Source organism: Phoca vitulina, unplaced genomic scaffold (genome assembly GCF_004348235.1).
Source record: "Phoca vitulina isolate PV1807 unplaced genomic scaffold, GSC_HSeal_1.0 scaffold85, whole genome shotgun sequence".
Taxonomy (NCBI): Eukaryota; Metazoa; Chordata; class Mammalia; order Carnivora; family Phocidae; genus Phoca; species Phoca vitulina.
The window spans coordinates 2,617,268-2,632,432 of NW_022589788.1; the positions used below are offsets into that span (position 1 = coordinate 2,617,268).

Here is a 15,165-nt window from a genome sequence, read left to right on the forward strand (position 1 = left end):
GGTGGATGGGTGGATGAATGGGTGGATAGATGGATGGGTAAGTGGGTGGATGAGTGGGTGGATGGGTAGGTGGTGGATGGATGGATTTTTGGTTGGTGGATGGATAGGTGGATGAGTGGGTAGATGGGTGGATGGATGGATGGGTGGATGAATGAGTGGATGGGTGGGTGGATGGGTAGATAAACAGGTGGGTGAATGGGTTGATGGTGGATATCTTATAACCTCTCCCCAAAGTGCCAGGCCTGACCTTGGTACTTTCCTTCTTAATATCTGGCCCAGCTGTTGGAAGCAGTGGCATTATTTGGCCCTTCTGGTCCTGGGTGAAGGAAGTGAGGCTGGAGGTGAGTATGATGAGAAGTATGGCACTATTGCCCCAAACTTGTTCTGTATGAAGACACCCAGGAACTTGTCTTTCTTGTCATGCTCATCCTGGGGGACCATGAGGAAGGGACTGCTGGGGCAGGGCTCAGCCAGGCCTGACTCACTTGCATGTCCTCCCTCCCTCCTGGGTGGGGTCCCGAGTCCTGGTGAGCCTCAGCCCCTGAGAGGCTAAGACTGGGAGATCACATGGTCAGCTCTGTGGTTGAGAACAAGCCCTCCCTCCCCAGCTGACCATGTGGACAGATGTCAGGGGAGGAGCCAGGAGCCAGCTTGCGTCTTCAGAACAGTGGCTCCCGCGAGCCGACAGGAGAGGGAAAACGGGTTTGGGGGCAGTTCCCCCCCCACGACCCAGCCACCTGCTGCAAACCCACCCACATTGCCCAGGGACTCCTACACAGCAGCCCAAACCCAGAAGGCCCTGACCCAGAGTGCAGACGAGGTCTGTCCTCCCTGCTGTCCCCACCCAGGACAGACCCTGCGGGGGCACTTACTGAGGGCCTGCTGAGGACCCTGAGGCTGCATCTGAAGCCAGTCTCCCTGTCATGTGCACCTGGCAGCTGGGCCTCCTTGTTCTAAGCTGTGGCCTCTGCCCAGCCGTGATGGACAGTTTGATGTGTCAGCGGGGCCCAGCCGTTGTCCCCAGTGCCTCGATCAAACCCCCCCGGAGGTGCTGCTGTGAAGGTAGGTAGTAGCTGCTGTTCACTGTCACTACCTTCACCCAGCTGGACGAGGCCGCCCACTGGACAGAGCCAGCTGCTTCCCTCAGTCCACTGGTTCAAACGCTAATCTCAGTAATCTCACCCAGAAACCTCCCTGAACACGCCCAGAGTCGTGTGTGATCCTGTGGCTCAGTCAAGCTGACGCATGAAATCCGCCATCACGCTTACAGATGCAGTTGAAACCATTACCACGGCCTTGGGCCTCACCCCCTGGCCTTGTCCTGTCCCTTCGCCTTACTTGAGCCTCAGTTTCCCTCATGGCGCGGTGATGAAGGGCTGTGTCCCCACCATGGCATGCCAGGCTCTCCCAGCAGTGAGAAAGGCAGTGGTGCTCTGACGGTGAAGGGACTCTGAGGCCCAGAGAGGATAAGGGGTCCCCAAGATCACAGAGCAGATCCTGACGGCGCTGGTCCCATCCCCTGGGTCCCAGCTTGTCGTCTGTGCCCTGGGCCCCAGCACAGCGTGCTAGTGTTGTCATCATCGGGCGGACACTTAGCAGCTGCAAAGCACTGATTTATGACTTCTCAACGGCCCCTCTCAGCGCCCGGGGAGGCAGGATGATCCCATTTCACAGATGGGAGACCGAGGGGCGCGCAGTGAGAGGGGTTCATTCAGAGCCACAGCACCTCACAGGGACAGGGCCAGGCCTGAGGGGGTCACCGTTCAGTCCTACTCTCTCCCCCAGGGCCCTGCTCAGCCCTTCCTGCCTTCCTGAGGGAAAGGAGGGTGTCTGGGAATCTGATCAGGCACACCCCTGTGTGTGCATGCCCGTCTGCAGGATGTGTGTACGAGACAGTGAGTTGTGTGTGTGTGAGTGCACTCATGCAAGTGAGTGTGTGTGTGTGTGTGCCTGTGGGTGTGAGTGTGTGCATGCGCATGTGTGAGTGTATGCATGCATGTGAGTGCGTACATGTACGTGAATGTGAGCGTGTGCATGCCTGTGGGTGTGTGTGCATGTGTGAGTGTGTGCAAGTGGGTGTGTACATGTGTGTGAGTGTATGTGCATGCCTGTGGGTGTGAGTGTGTGCGTGCGCATGTGTGAGCGCGTGCAAGTGAGTGTGTAACGACGTGTGAGTGTGTGCATGTGTGTGCACATGTGCATGAGTGTGAGTGTGTGTATGCGTGTGACTGTGCTCCTGCATGTGAGTGTGTGCATGTGTGTGCACATGTGCATGAGTGTGTGTGTATGCGTGTGAGTGTGAGTATGTGCATGCCTGTGGGTGTGAGTGTGTGCATGCATGTGAGTGTGTACATGTACGTGAATGTGAGCGTGTGCATGCCTGTGGGTGTGAGTGTGTGCATGTGCATGTGTGAGTGTGTGCAAGTGAGTGTGTACATGTGTGTGAGTGTGAGTATGTGCATGCCTGTGGGTGTGAGTGTGTGCATGTGCAAGTGTGTGCAAGCGAGTGTGTACCGGTGTGTGAGTGTGTGCATGTGTGTGCACATGCGCATGAGTGCGCTCCTGCATGTGAGTGTGAGTGTGTGCATGCGTGTGAGTGCGCTCCTGCATGTGAGTGTGTGTGTATGCGTGTGAGTGCGCTCCTGCATGTGAGTGTGAGTGTGTGTATGCGTGTGAGTGCGCTCCTGCATGTGAGTGTGAGTGTGTGCATGCGTTTGTGATTGCGCAGGGATAGAACCACTTCCTTGGAGCCGTGAGCCTACCTTGAACTCATGGTATTTGACCCAAGCTTGAACTCCACACTTTCCAGTTCACTAGTCTTGGTTTAAAAAAAAGTTTCCTGACTTGGAACAAAAACAAGCCAACAAACAAACTTGAAAGAACTCAGGAAAGGCTCAGGGCAGCCTTGGCCAGCGCACAGCCGCTGACAAATGAGAAACAAATGGTCTGCGTGTCTCTTGACTTACACATGGAATTCGGATGGAAAGTTGGAGAGAAGTCTTGGGGGGAAGGTGAGGGGTGTGTGCTGGGTACCTGCTTTCTTGCCTTGCAGGGCTGCCCTTCCTTTGGGCCAATGGGGGCTGTCTCTGCTCTGGCTCCTGGGTCTGGAGCTATGGGGAGGAGCAGGTCAGAGGGCCAGGAGGCCACCCTCCCTGCAAACCTCACTGCTGACCGACCCCCAGCCCCAACCACCCAGCAGCCTCAAGAAGTGGTGTCACTGTCCCTCCTGGACACTCAGCAACAGCCACTCAGGACATGAAGGAGCCTGCCTCAGTGAGCTCAGAAATGGCAGAGCGGGGTCAGACCTAGGATGGCCGGCCCCAACACTGGGGCCTGTTCCCATATCCCACTAGACCCCCGCCAGCTCTGTCCCCATTACTCAGGTCCCACCAGACATCCTTCGAGTCCTGGGCCGCTTGGACCCCCCCTGCAGGGAGTCCTTGCCCGGCCTGTTCCCTCTGACTGGAATTTCCTCTGCTGCCCCCACCCCCAGCTGAGCTCTCTCTCTCTCTCTCTCTCTTTTAAAGTAGACTTCATGCCCAGTGCGGAGCCCAATTCAGGGCTTGAACTCACGACCCTGAGATAGAGACCTGAGCTGAGATCAAGAGACAGACACTTAACCAACTGAACTACCCAGGCGCCCCTTAGCTGAGCTCTCTTGAAAGCAGAGCCGGAGGCAAGGATTAAGGACCAACGGTTTATTTGGGAGGTGCCATCTCAAGGCAACAAGAGGGAGGAAGACGGGAAGGGAGGCCAGGAACGACGGGGAGCAGTGCCAGGCTTACATCCCCCTGCCAGCCATTGCTACCAGTGAGCTGTCAGAGGCATGTGGGATGTCTCCAGACGGGTTATCTGGATGAGCCGTGCCTTGGCAGAGTCCCTCAGAGAGAGAAGGGGAAGGCCTCGGTCTGCAGGCTCCCTCCTGTCTCCCGTCATCCGCAATCAAAGATGGCTCCGTGGGGAGTTAGCATCAGGCCGTGTCACTGGCCCCTCTGGAGATGCTTGGGGAACTTGATCCTGCCCACCGTGACCTGGCCCCTGGCCCAAGTCAAGAGTGGTGGAAGGATCTGGAGACTTCAGGGCACAGGGAGCTGGTCAGCAGTACCAGGAATAGAGGTGGAACAGAGTGGCCGAGGGCCCAGGGGACGGGACCATCCCACGCAGACCCCTGCCCCAGCTGTCCAGAGCTCCTGCCCAGGCCAGCAAACCTTGCCACTGGTCAGCTTTTCCAAAACCGGGCTCCGTCCCACCGGGGCGCACTATGCTCTTGATAAGCCGAGCTTCTGCACCAGTGGATGCTCTGGCTCGCTCTGTCCCCTCTGGGAGCCCTGAGAGGGTAGGTGAGGGTCCTGGTTTGCTCAGCAGCATGTTCCCTGCTCTCAGTGGGCAGACAATAACTATGAATCGAGTGAATGAACAACTGGGTGTCAGCGATCTCGAGATACAGCTCGAGCACGGTGCTCCCCAGCTCACAGGGTTTGCACCCTGCGTGCTGATTTGGGACATGCCAACACAAGCGGTGTGACGTCCCGGTGCATCACACAGCAGGATCACGAAGCCCACGCTCGCACGCTCGCACGCATGCAGGGTGGAGGCAGGGTCCTAGGGCTGAGCCTGCAGGGGATGAGGGCTGACGGCCCTGGCTGGTTTATGGCCGGGTTATAACCATGAAGAAATCCCGCTCCATTTGGAAAATGAGAACAGTAATGTGCTTGGGAGGGCAAAGCTCTTCCTACCCCGACAGGTGTAGGAGAGAAGTAGCGTGCCTTCTCTCGGGAGAGAAGGGTAACGTCCCCGTACCCCAGTCTCCCCAGGGCCGCTCACGTGCTTCTGTCCTCTCAGCTGCTTGATGGTGAACAGCCCGAGGCAGCTGGGGCGTCAGGATGGCCCCAGGCAGCATGGGTCAGGCAGGGGCCGCTGGAGGCTCTGCGGGGTGACCTGAGCCACTCGGTACGAAGGAAGAAGGTGCACTTGACAGGGATGCAAGGTCATTTCCGGCGAAGCCACGTCCTCGGGGGGCAGACCTTTGGAGACCCTGTGAGAAGTGGCACCTTCAGTGCTGATTTGGGGGGACCCCAGTGCACCCCCGGGAAGGAGACCCAGCTGGGCCTCCAGGCCGGGGGCAGACTCGGGGCTGCTCTTCCACGTGTGAGCAGTATGTCCGTGGGGCCCGAGGGGGACCTGACCTCTTGTCTGACCCTGGCCTGCCTCTCTCCTGCCACCGCCCCACGAACGCACATGCTCTAAAGTGACTCCGGGGGGCACGGGTGTGGCGCCCGCCCACCACAGAGCGCTGTGTTTGGTCTTGGCTTCCCCAGAACTGGGCAGGGCGGGGGTGTGTGGCTGAGTGTATGGAAAACAGACCCTCTGACCCACACGCCACACACAGGGGCGTGCACAGCTTGGCCTCAGACAGTGTCCACAACAGGGATGGGGTTAAATCCGGAGACTACAGGGGCGAAAACACATCACAGGCCTCTGGTGACATTTCTGAGGTCCTGAGCAGCCCCGGGGTCGGGGGGGAACCTAGGGCCTGCCCCACGGAGGGGCTTCTGCTCTCCACTGTCCCGTACCTTCAGCAGGGCCCCGAGGCATGCCGCCCAGGCCCTGCCCCCGGCCTGCTGTTCTCCCAGAAGAAGGCGCAGGGGCAGTGGACGAGGGCCCTCCTGACTTAGACTCACCCCACCCCTAGGCCTGAGGAAATGTTCTGGTCCGTCGAGGCCGGAGAGCCCCCATCCGGTCAGGTCTGACACTTCGGGGAGGGCCAGGAGCCAGCAGACTGGGGACGGAGTCATTATAGGGTCCCCCTGCCCCTCATGGGGTCCTTGTGAGGGTTTGGTACAGGGACACTGGCTGGGCATGGAGTGAGGGCCACCCGAGGGTCATCGTCACCACTGTGCCCCTCTCCCCGCCTGCCTCAGTTCCCCCACACACTAAAGGTACAGAGCGAGGGGACCCAGTCCGACCCTTCCTTCCCTTGGCCCTGAATCTCGACCTCCTCTCCAGCCTCTGGGGTAGAACAGAGCATCTCCGGGCCCCATGGATGCATGTGGTGTCCCAGGCTTTGGGATCATCCCGACGGCCTAATTCCCTGGAGCGGGCCTCTGGCTCCCAGCACTGAGGGAATTTTCCAGCGCCACCTGGAGTCAGGCCCTCCTTTGGGCCGCGTCAGGCACCGTTATGCTCCCTTCTTGCCTCCTGACCGGGCCTTGACAGGAGGGGCTGCTGTCGTGGGTGGGGGGGCAGAGGGACGGAGCGTTCCGGCCCCCCCGGGAGGCACCTGCCGGGGGCCTCCGCCCTGGGGAAGCCGTTGGAGAGGATCTGTGAGCTGGAAACAAGGGGCTGTTCAGCCAGTACCTTTGCTGTGTGCCTACTGCGTGCTGGGAAGCCGATGGGAGTCACCACATTGTGGGGCCGCTGTCCTGAATGAGGGGTGCTGGGAGGCTGGGGGCATGCGGAGACACCTGGTCCAGCCTGGGGCCAGAGGGCCGCCCAAGGCGATATCGGAACCTGGTCTTGAAGGCAAAGTTGAAATTTGACCAATAGGGAGAAGGGGGTGGAGGGGGAGGATGGGGAGAAAGAGGGACAGAGAAGGGGGAGGGGGGAGAGGGAGGGGGAGGGGAGGACCGAGAAGAGGAGGAGGGTTACAGGTGGGGGAACGGCATGAACAATGGCTTAGATGTCCTTGATCCACAGTAAGACTATTGACTACTGATATAATAAATGCAGATCCCTGGGCCCACCTCAGACCCCCGGGGTCAGAATTGCTAGACCCGGGGCCTGGGAACCTGCATTTTTAGCAAACTCTGCAGGTTCTCACTGAAATTACCACCAAGAGCTCGAATGTCTCAGGTGGGCATGCCCACTTCGTCGTTATTCCTGAGCGACTTGGGCGGAGGTGTCATCCGGGCTCACACGGAGCTGTTGCAGTGCGCCCACTGCTCATGGTCTTCCCTGTCCCGGGCTCCTCACTGCTCACCGAGCAGGACTCTGACCAGCTAAGTGTGGTGGCCTGGGGAGGACTGTGGTGCTTCTGTCCCGGGCACACGCGGTGGCCCCAAGGCCAGGTAGGGAGGCCCTGAGCACCCAGAGGGGGCCCACCCTGCCTGCCTGGTTTACTCTAACGCTGCTGCGTGCCTGGGGCCCCAGGCTGGGTGTGGAGTGAGTCTCAGAGTCCTGTCCTCTCAGGGGCCCTGGGCTCGGGTCCAGCCCCCGCCATTCAGGGCAGACTCCCCCGGGAGCACCGGCCCTGGTGTGAGCCGGGTCCTGGCTGACCCACCCTCCACTCTGGACTTGTCCAGCCACCCAGATCCTTCCCAGACTGGGGTCAGCTCCCTTGCCTTGGTAGGGGCACCCCCTCCCCCTTGGGCACCTGCTCAGTAGATGTGGGGATGCCGTGGGCGCAGTGGGGGACACCTGGCGGGTGCCGGCCACATTCCCAGAGATCCTGCCATGTCCGCTTTTTTCTCAGACCATGGTCTCACTGTGCAGGGACACCAGATGCTCTCGGGACATGCCACTGGAGCTCTGTGGTGACCCCCAGTTCAGGCCGGGGATCTCTGGGGCCTCGGAAAGTCGTGTGACAACCTCGGAGGAGCCCCTCTGCAGGGACAGGGTTCTGCGGCCCAGCTGGGGTCCCCAGATTCCCACGGTGTGGGTGAACTCTGGACCCCGTCTGCTGTCTGTGGCCGCCCAGCCCGGGCCTTAGCAGGAGCTCAGGCTGGACACTGGCTGAGGGCTTTTGGGAAGCAATATTGCCCCTCTCTGCACCCTGGGCGGGGAGTAGCCTCTGTCTCTAACCAGCAGACTGGCCGCCGAGGACCCCTGAGTCAGCGCTTCTCCCTCCTTAGGGCAGTGACCAGGAGGCGTTTCTGAAAAACCCATTTTTAAAGCAATTTACACAATTGTTTTCCAGTCTCGAGGTCAGGAAGGTTCCACAGGGGGAGAGTGGGGCTGCACATCAGCAGTCACTTAAATTACCTGCAGTCCGGATCCGTCCTGGTCTGGGAGCCTCGGGGGGCCTCCTGTGCCGCCCCGGCCTCCTCCTCGTCCCCACCCCCGCCGGGCCGCAGCTGTGGTCCATCTGTCTGCACCCGCCAAGGCTCTTGCAGTCACCGCCCGCATCGGTGGGCTGGTCAGGGCTCCGTGGGTCTGGGGGCTCCCATGCTCACACCCTGTCTCAGGCAGAAGCTACACGACTGAGGAAAGGATGCTCCTGACCGGCTTCTAAATCCGCACGTTCCCTCTTGTCCTCTACTTTAAAATTCCCTTTTATGGAAGCAATATGCTAAGTGCATCATTCAAAGCCAGATCGCTCTTCAAGCTTTACCATAAGCCCTGATCTCCCCACCTTCCCGTCCCTGGAAGCAAAGGCTTCCAAATTCCCATCTGGCTTGGTTTGGGTCTGGTTTTATCAGCTTGGCGTGTTCCTCCCTGTTTCCAAACCACATGCTCATCGTGCTGCATTTGACGTTTACTTTTGGACTCCACCTCTTGACGTTCTTGATGACAGGTGCGCGCTGAATTCTCTCTGGGCCCCACGGCCCTTTCCTACTCGCCGCCCCATGTAGTGCGATCACTGACATCACATCTTGGATTACGTTTCTATTCAATATTTATCAATATGTCAACGTTTGAGTAAATCTTTTCAATCAGGTTTAATCAATAAATCAATTCTCCAGTCAAATCGCAGCTGTGTCTCCGTCAATACTCTCCCTCTCTCCGTGGTGAACCGTGGTCGTCCTTGAGCAAGACATGCACTTTCCCTCGTGTTAAGCCCTGCGTTCTGTGTGCTGAGTTCTGTGTCCCGTCACCAAGTCTTGCCCGAACGTCTCAACAAAGCGGTGGGAGCACGGCTCCTCCTCAGTGCTCCCCGCAGCGGGACTCCTCCAGCCCAGTTTTCCCGGAGACGCCTTCTCCCGCCTGCTCTCCGTGGCTTGGCGTCCGCCTGGGAAAGCCTCCCTGTCTCCCCTGATGAGCCCCTGTGTCCTAGAGCCCAGGCCTTCCTCTTTGCTGTCTCCCACCCTCTGGTGCACGTCCTTCGGGGCGTCCTGGTGTGGGCAGTGCCTTTCGGCAGGCGCCGCGTGGCCAGAGAGCTGGGTATAGAATTCGGGGTGGGTGTGCCCTCTTGAGCCCGGATGCTCCACCCTGCCCCTGCTTCCAAGGTGACAACAGACAAGTCTGAATGACTTCTGATGCCCACGATCCTGGGTGGAGACTTATTTCCATTGTCCCCTGGAACCGAGCTCCCCGAGTGGTGAAATTTCACAGCGGTGTGCTGGGTGCTCCAGGCCCCTCGGGATCTGGCGTGCGGCCTTCCCTGGGATGTGCGGGGGGTCCCGGTCTCTGGGGCCTCGGGTGGGGTTTGGGCCTCCACCTCCCATGTCCTGCCCCCTCCCCACCTTCTCTCCTTCCACGCGGGGTCCTCAGCTCCACCTGTGCAGCTTCTGAGTCGCTCTGAGCCCCTGTTGTCCTCCCACCTGCTGCGCTCTGTGCAGGGCTGTTTCTGATGCTGAGAAACTGGACACCTTGAAATGTGCTTCTCTGGAGGATCCAGTACGTGCATTTGGGTCCTTTCTTCCCGGGACTATGGTGGGATTTCAGGCGATGGGGCAGCCCTGGGCCCACAGCCGGGCGTGGGAATCCACCGCGGGACAGCAGGTCGCAGAACGTGGAGGAGCGCACCAGCGTGTTCCTGCATGGGGGTCGGTATGCACACGCAGGGATCGACCTCTAGAAGGACGCTGATCGCAAAGTTCCTGGTGATTCTTACCTCTAGGTGGTGGGCCTGGAGGTGACTTCCACTCCCTTCTGTTTATTTTTCTGCATTATCTGAATGTTTTCCTGCAAATATGTGTTGCCTTTATGAAAGCCGTTTTCACCTTGGAGAAAGAAAATCATGCACTTGAATAGTCCCCTCACGGCTGGCTCCCCACGGCTCACCGAGAGCGCATCCCGGTGTCCTGAGGAGGCATCCAGAGGCTTCCCGAGTGGCACGCCATTTCTTCCCCCTCGCCAACCCCGCCTTGCCCCTGCTTGTCCCCAGATTCCCCGGGCCCTTGCTCCATCTCCTCCCCAGTGCAGGCCCACTTGAACTGCACGACTGGGGGCCTGGGGGGGCCACTCACCCACACTTGCCAGCATGGGTAAGGATTTGGGCATATGGTTTGTCCTCTGGTCTTTTTGATGGGCTCTGAACAGGACAATAAGCGTGGACAGCTCACGGGGGATTTCTCCGCTTATACACACACAGGGAGCCCAGCAGGTGCTCAGGACTTAGGAGACAGGGAAGACATGTTTGAGAGCGTGGGAACAAGGACAGAGTAAAGTTTACACGAGAGCAACGGAGGTAAGCCGTGAGTTAGCATTTCTGTTTCTCTTCTGGGTGAGAGACAGAATAAGGACGTATGAGAATAATCGCGGTTCAGTCGAAGTAAATGCAAAAAACTGGTTTACAGACAGGTTAAGAAGGGTTTATTTATCTGGGAAATTGATACTTTCTTTAACAAGTCAGTAGACGGTTGTTCTGGAAGGCGGGGACTAATTGTTCAGACCTCGGGATTTTAATGGGTGTATGTGTATAAATAGCCACTCCATTGTTCAAAGTAATGTTTAAATACATGGAAGGAATCAAGTTAGTGTTTGCTTTCCTCCCCCACCCCACCTTTTGAGATAAGCTGGTTAATTGGGAGTTAATTTGTTTTGGAATTACTCAGGCCTTTTCTGTTTGAGCCCTGGGAGTAGAAGTTCTCTCTTCCAAGCCATAAATTTCCACGCACAGCACTGAGAGCTACAGAATGGGGTAATAGTAAATGCCATTAGGAGCTGGATTTTATTTTGCAGGACTAATTTTGTTCTTCAGGTTGAACTCTGTGGGTCTCCTCCATGGGTTTAAAAGCCGGGAGAAGGAATCTGGGACCCGCTTTGCAGCCACAACACCCCCACCGCACAGAGAGGACCAGCCCTGGGGCTGGTGCGGCCCAAGGGTGGCCCTGTGTCCTGGTGTGGGTGGGGGCACGTGGGGCCTGCTGGTTCCTCAGCTCTGGCCGGGGGGAGGAGGGAGCTAACATTTGGTGGTCACCCAAGGCGACCCAGGCCCTGAGATCCACAGGTTCACGTGATTGGATCGGGTCTGTGGCTCCAGGAGAAGAGAGTGTGTTTGGCCTGCAGGCTCTTGCAGAAGGAGGAGACCCAGCTGCTGTCAGCCCCTCTAGAGAGGAGACCCGCAGAGCTGGGCGCGGGGAGGGAACTGAGAGAGGTCTCTTTCTGGGCCGGCCTAGAGGGAAGGGCCGAGTCATCAGCCTGCCCCGGGGCAGCCTGGTCCTCAGGGCCCAGCTCCTGGAATGAATCCCAGGGCCCCGGGACAGAGGCGGGGGTGGGCCTGACAGATTCTGGACAGGCCTGGACCCACGAGGCAGGCCTGCAGGCTTGCGTCCGTCTGGTCTATGCCCCCTCCCCTCCCCTTCTGCCAGGCAGGGATCCAGAACACAGCCAAGTGATGGGACCAAAATGAAGTGTTCCTTCTAAAGGGGGAAACAGTCCATTTCTCTTCTTCTCCAAGGCTGACAGCTTGGAATGTCCTCTGGGCACGGAGCTCTGATGGAGGAGGGGGCCGGTGTCCTCGGACAAACAACCGGCTGTGTGCCCTGCTGGGTGTGGGAAGGGGGGCGTGAGGGGTGAGCCAGACACAGACCCTTCTGCCTGGGGCGCCGTTTCTCGAGCCTGTGGCTGACGAAATGCAGATCCCAGGGTCCCTTGCCTAAACCAAATGACGTCAGTTGTCGGGGGGCCTGGGAATCTGCATCCCGCACAGGCCCTGGTAGTCTGGGCGCACCCAAGTCTGAGGACCCCTGCCTGCAACGTCACCCTAACAATGGACGCGTGGACTGACGCCTTCTGACAGGTGGAGTAATGCCCCGAGCGGCGGCGGGGGGAGGCCACTGCTGGCCGGCTGGAGGCCCATTCCAGGGCAGGCGGCGTGAGGATGCAGTTCTGAAGGATGGGGAGTGTCGCAAGCAGAGGGGTTGTGGGAAGGAAAGGCTGGGAGAGGACTGTCCTTCCAGGTGGAGGAAACAGCACAGGCAAAGGCCCAGTGGCAGGGGGCTGGGCAGAGAATCAGGTGGGATCTGATGGAGAATCGGGTGGGGGCTGGTGGAGAGTCAACGACTGTCCATTTAGGCTGCAACCCACACTCCCCATGGGGAGATAACGGGGGCTGTGTTGTCCTAAAATGAAGTGTTTAGGTAAGAGATGGGCCCCGAGGGAGGAGGTTCAGCAGAACCCGAGTCTGGGTGCACCTCCCGCCCTGTCTCAGCAGAGCTGGGGATGATGCCTGCCCCCTGCGCACGCTAGATGGCAGGTGCAAGGAGAGCATCCTGGGCCTCGCCAGAGTGGGAGCAGTTTGCAGAGTGAGCAGAGCCCCAGGATCAGGCCCAGCCCAGCCTCTCTGCATGCTTCCCTTGCCTGGCTCTCTCCCCACCCCAGCCAACCCCTGCTGGGTTTAAGGCCCAGAACAAGGGCCACCTTGCATCAGTTAGCTCTGGTCACAACAGTGCTGCCTAAGGAATCATCACAACACAGTGGCTTACAACAGAACACGTTTCTTTCTTGCGCGTGAGTCTGCAGCTGGCTGGGGTTTGGCTGCTCAGAGCTGGGCATGGGTGGGCTTAGCTGCAGACATTGTGTCCCTCTCTCCAGGAGCAGCGGACCACCCAGGCAGGTCCTTCTCATGGTGGAGGTTGGAAGCTCCCAGACAGACAAGCAGAACCACGCACTGTTTCTTAAGGCTTAGGCCCTGAACGCACCTGCTGTCATTTCCACCCATATCCTACTGGCCAAAGCAAGTCCATGGCTGGGCCCAGCATCACTGTGGTGCCCATGGGGGTGGAGGGGCCTTTGCCATATAGTAATCTGATGTTCCATCTGCCTCCTCTATAAAGTTTCCCTGGATCCCCAAGAGAGAGATAGCCACCCCCTCTGAATCCCGGGCCCTCACTCTGTCACAACCTTATAAGCCTGTGGTCATGGACATCTGTCTGTGCGCACACTGAGCTCCGCGAGGGCATTGTGACCCTCCCTGTCTGCAGGGAGGCAGGGCTTCTTGAGGAAGGAAAGGAGGGAGGGAGAGAGACAGAGCCACAGGCAGAGAGGACTGGAGGGAAGTCTGGCTCCGTGGGCTGGGGGAGGGGTGCATCTCAAGAGCCTGGGGATCAGAGCCTGAGGACCTGCACTTCTGGGCTCTTCTGCTGCTGCCCCTGACGATGGAGGCAGCTTGGCCCAGAGAGCCCGGGGCAGCCGCCCTGCAAGCCAGGAAAACGCCTGCTCTGCAAACTCGCTCTTTCCTCAGCTGGCAGTCGGAGAGAGCCGACTTTCTCTCTCCCTCTCACTTCCTCTCTTATCCTCAGGCTCCCTGACTCTGCCTGCGAGGTGTGGGAGGTGGGCCAGGAGAAGGGGAGCAGGCACACGGGGAGCACCCACGGTGTCCCTGGAGCACCTGTGGAACGGAGCTGAGTCCCCCCCAGGCTCTGCACACAAAGGGACTTGCTTTTGTCATGAAAAATGTGAGCCTGGATCTCAACACCTCCGAACGCCTTTCAAAGGAGTAATTGCTTGACTGCGATTATTTTAGGAGGTTTAACTAAGCCACATGGGTGCTTTTTAAGAATACTTGAGCTTAAAATTCCACCCACAGCCCTCAAGGGTGGGGGCCCTGAGAGGTGCCCAGAGGCCTGCGTCTGCGAGGCTCTGTGGACCCTCGGCTCCGCTGTGCCCCAAGAGGGGGTCTTGGGAGGGGTTTCTGGCAATGAAGCCAGCTCCACCAAGGGAGGCACAGGGACCTGGTTGCCAAGGAAATGGCCTCCCTTGCACTCTGAGGGGGGCGGGCACCTCCTGGCCGGAGGGCCACTGTGCTGGTGGGAGAGCAAGGCCAAGGAGAGGGGCGGGGAGGGAAAGGTGACTTTCTCTGTGACAAGCGCTTTCCTGCGCCTGTGTCCTCACTGATCAAATGGGCAAGTACCTTCCTTACCGGGTTTTTGCAGGGAGTCAATAAGAAAACGCACGTGCAATGCCCGACTCAGGGCTGGCAGAGAATGTGCCCCCCACAGATGCCCGCCCATCTCTCTGGCTCCGGGAGCGGCTCACCTTCTGAGTCCGGGGTAGTGCTGGGAACACCAGCCTGGAGCTTCTGGAGACACTTCCGGCATGCACCCCAAACAAGGCAGAATAGGACGCAAACGGACACCAGCCCCAGCCACCTCGGGACGCAACCCCCGACACTGGGGGGGGGGGGGGCAGATGCTTCAAGAAGGTGCTAGGTAACCATTTCCCTGAGAATCTACCCCGAAGCAATTTATGCACGTGGCAGGAGATGAGCGATGGGCACGGCCAGCGGAAGTTGTTGAGATGGTCATTGTCACGGCGTTCCAGCCCCTCCTGGCTGGGTTTTCACGTCCTGCTGGAAAAGGCAGACCCAGATTGCCCGCTCTGGGTCCAGCCGTCGGACAGGAGTTGTGACTGGACTTGGAGGTCAGCGGGAAGGGGACACGGTGCACCTCGAGGGAACGTCCCCACCACTCCCGTGCCTGAGCCTATGTTTAGGGGAGGAAACGAGGCACGATTGCGTAAGGCATTTGCCCGAGGCCGCTCAGAAGCAGGGCGCAGAACGGCGTGGCCCGGCTCAGACCAGGTCTTTTCCAGTGTCATGACCGCACGCTGGCTCGTGTCCCTCCTGGTGAGAACAGCACCGAGCGCCTCCCCTCACCCAAGAAAACCCACTGCACACTCTGTAATAAAGCTGGCCCGGCTGATGGTCCCTGTCTGGGGACCCGGAAGGCAGGCTGTCGTGTCCCATGGGGCTGCGGAGGGTGGCAGGGCCACACCACCGTCCGACTCCCCGAAAGCCTGACAGGCTGCTTCTGCGCGGCACCCACACCCTCCCCAGTCCTCATGTCCCACCCACCCGGGAGCCCGGCAGTGGGGACGACAGTGACCAGAGGGGGCCGAGCCAGGTAGGGTGAGGTGGACCCTGACACCACATCTCATGGCTCCTCCCCGTTCTACCGAGAATGCTTGAGCAACGTTCCACCAAGGACACTTGGCTGGCTCCATGCTGGGGCTGTCAAGGTCAAGGGCCCACGCCCCTCACCAGCATGCCGTCCCGCCTCGCTG

At 59.2% G+C, this 15,165-nt stretch overlaps 1 protein-coding gene across 1 annotated transcript in view; it reads right to left on the reverse strand.

Moving 5' to 3' along the window:
* Positions 1-14,963, reverse strand: part of MFSD10 (major facilitator superfamily domain containing 10) — a 631,579-nt gene extending 616,616 nt beyond the window's left edge. Inside the window, exons 1-2 of the mRNA XM_032395626.1 lie at positions 14,953-14,963; positions 12,971-12,973 (exon numbers count right to left, since the gene is read on the reverse strand). The gene's annotated coding sequence lies outside the window, so the exon portion shown is untranslated. The remainder of the gene's footprint in view (positions 1-12,970; positions 12,974-14,952) is intronic.
* Positions 14,964-15,165: the final 202 nt, after the last annotated feature.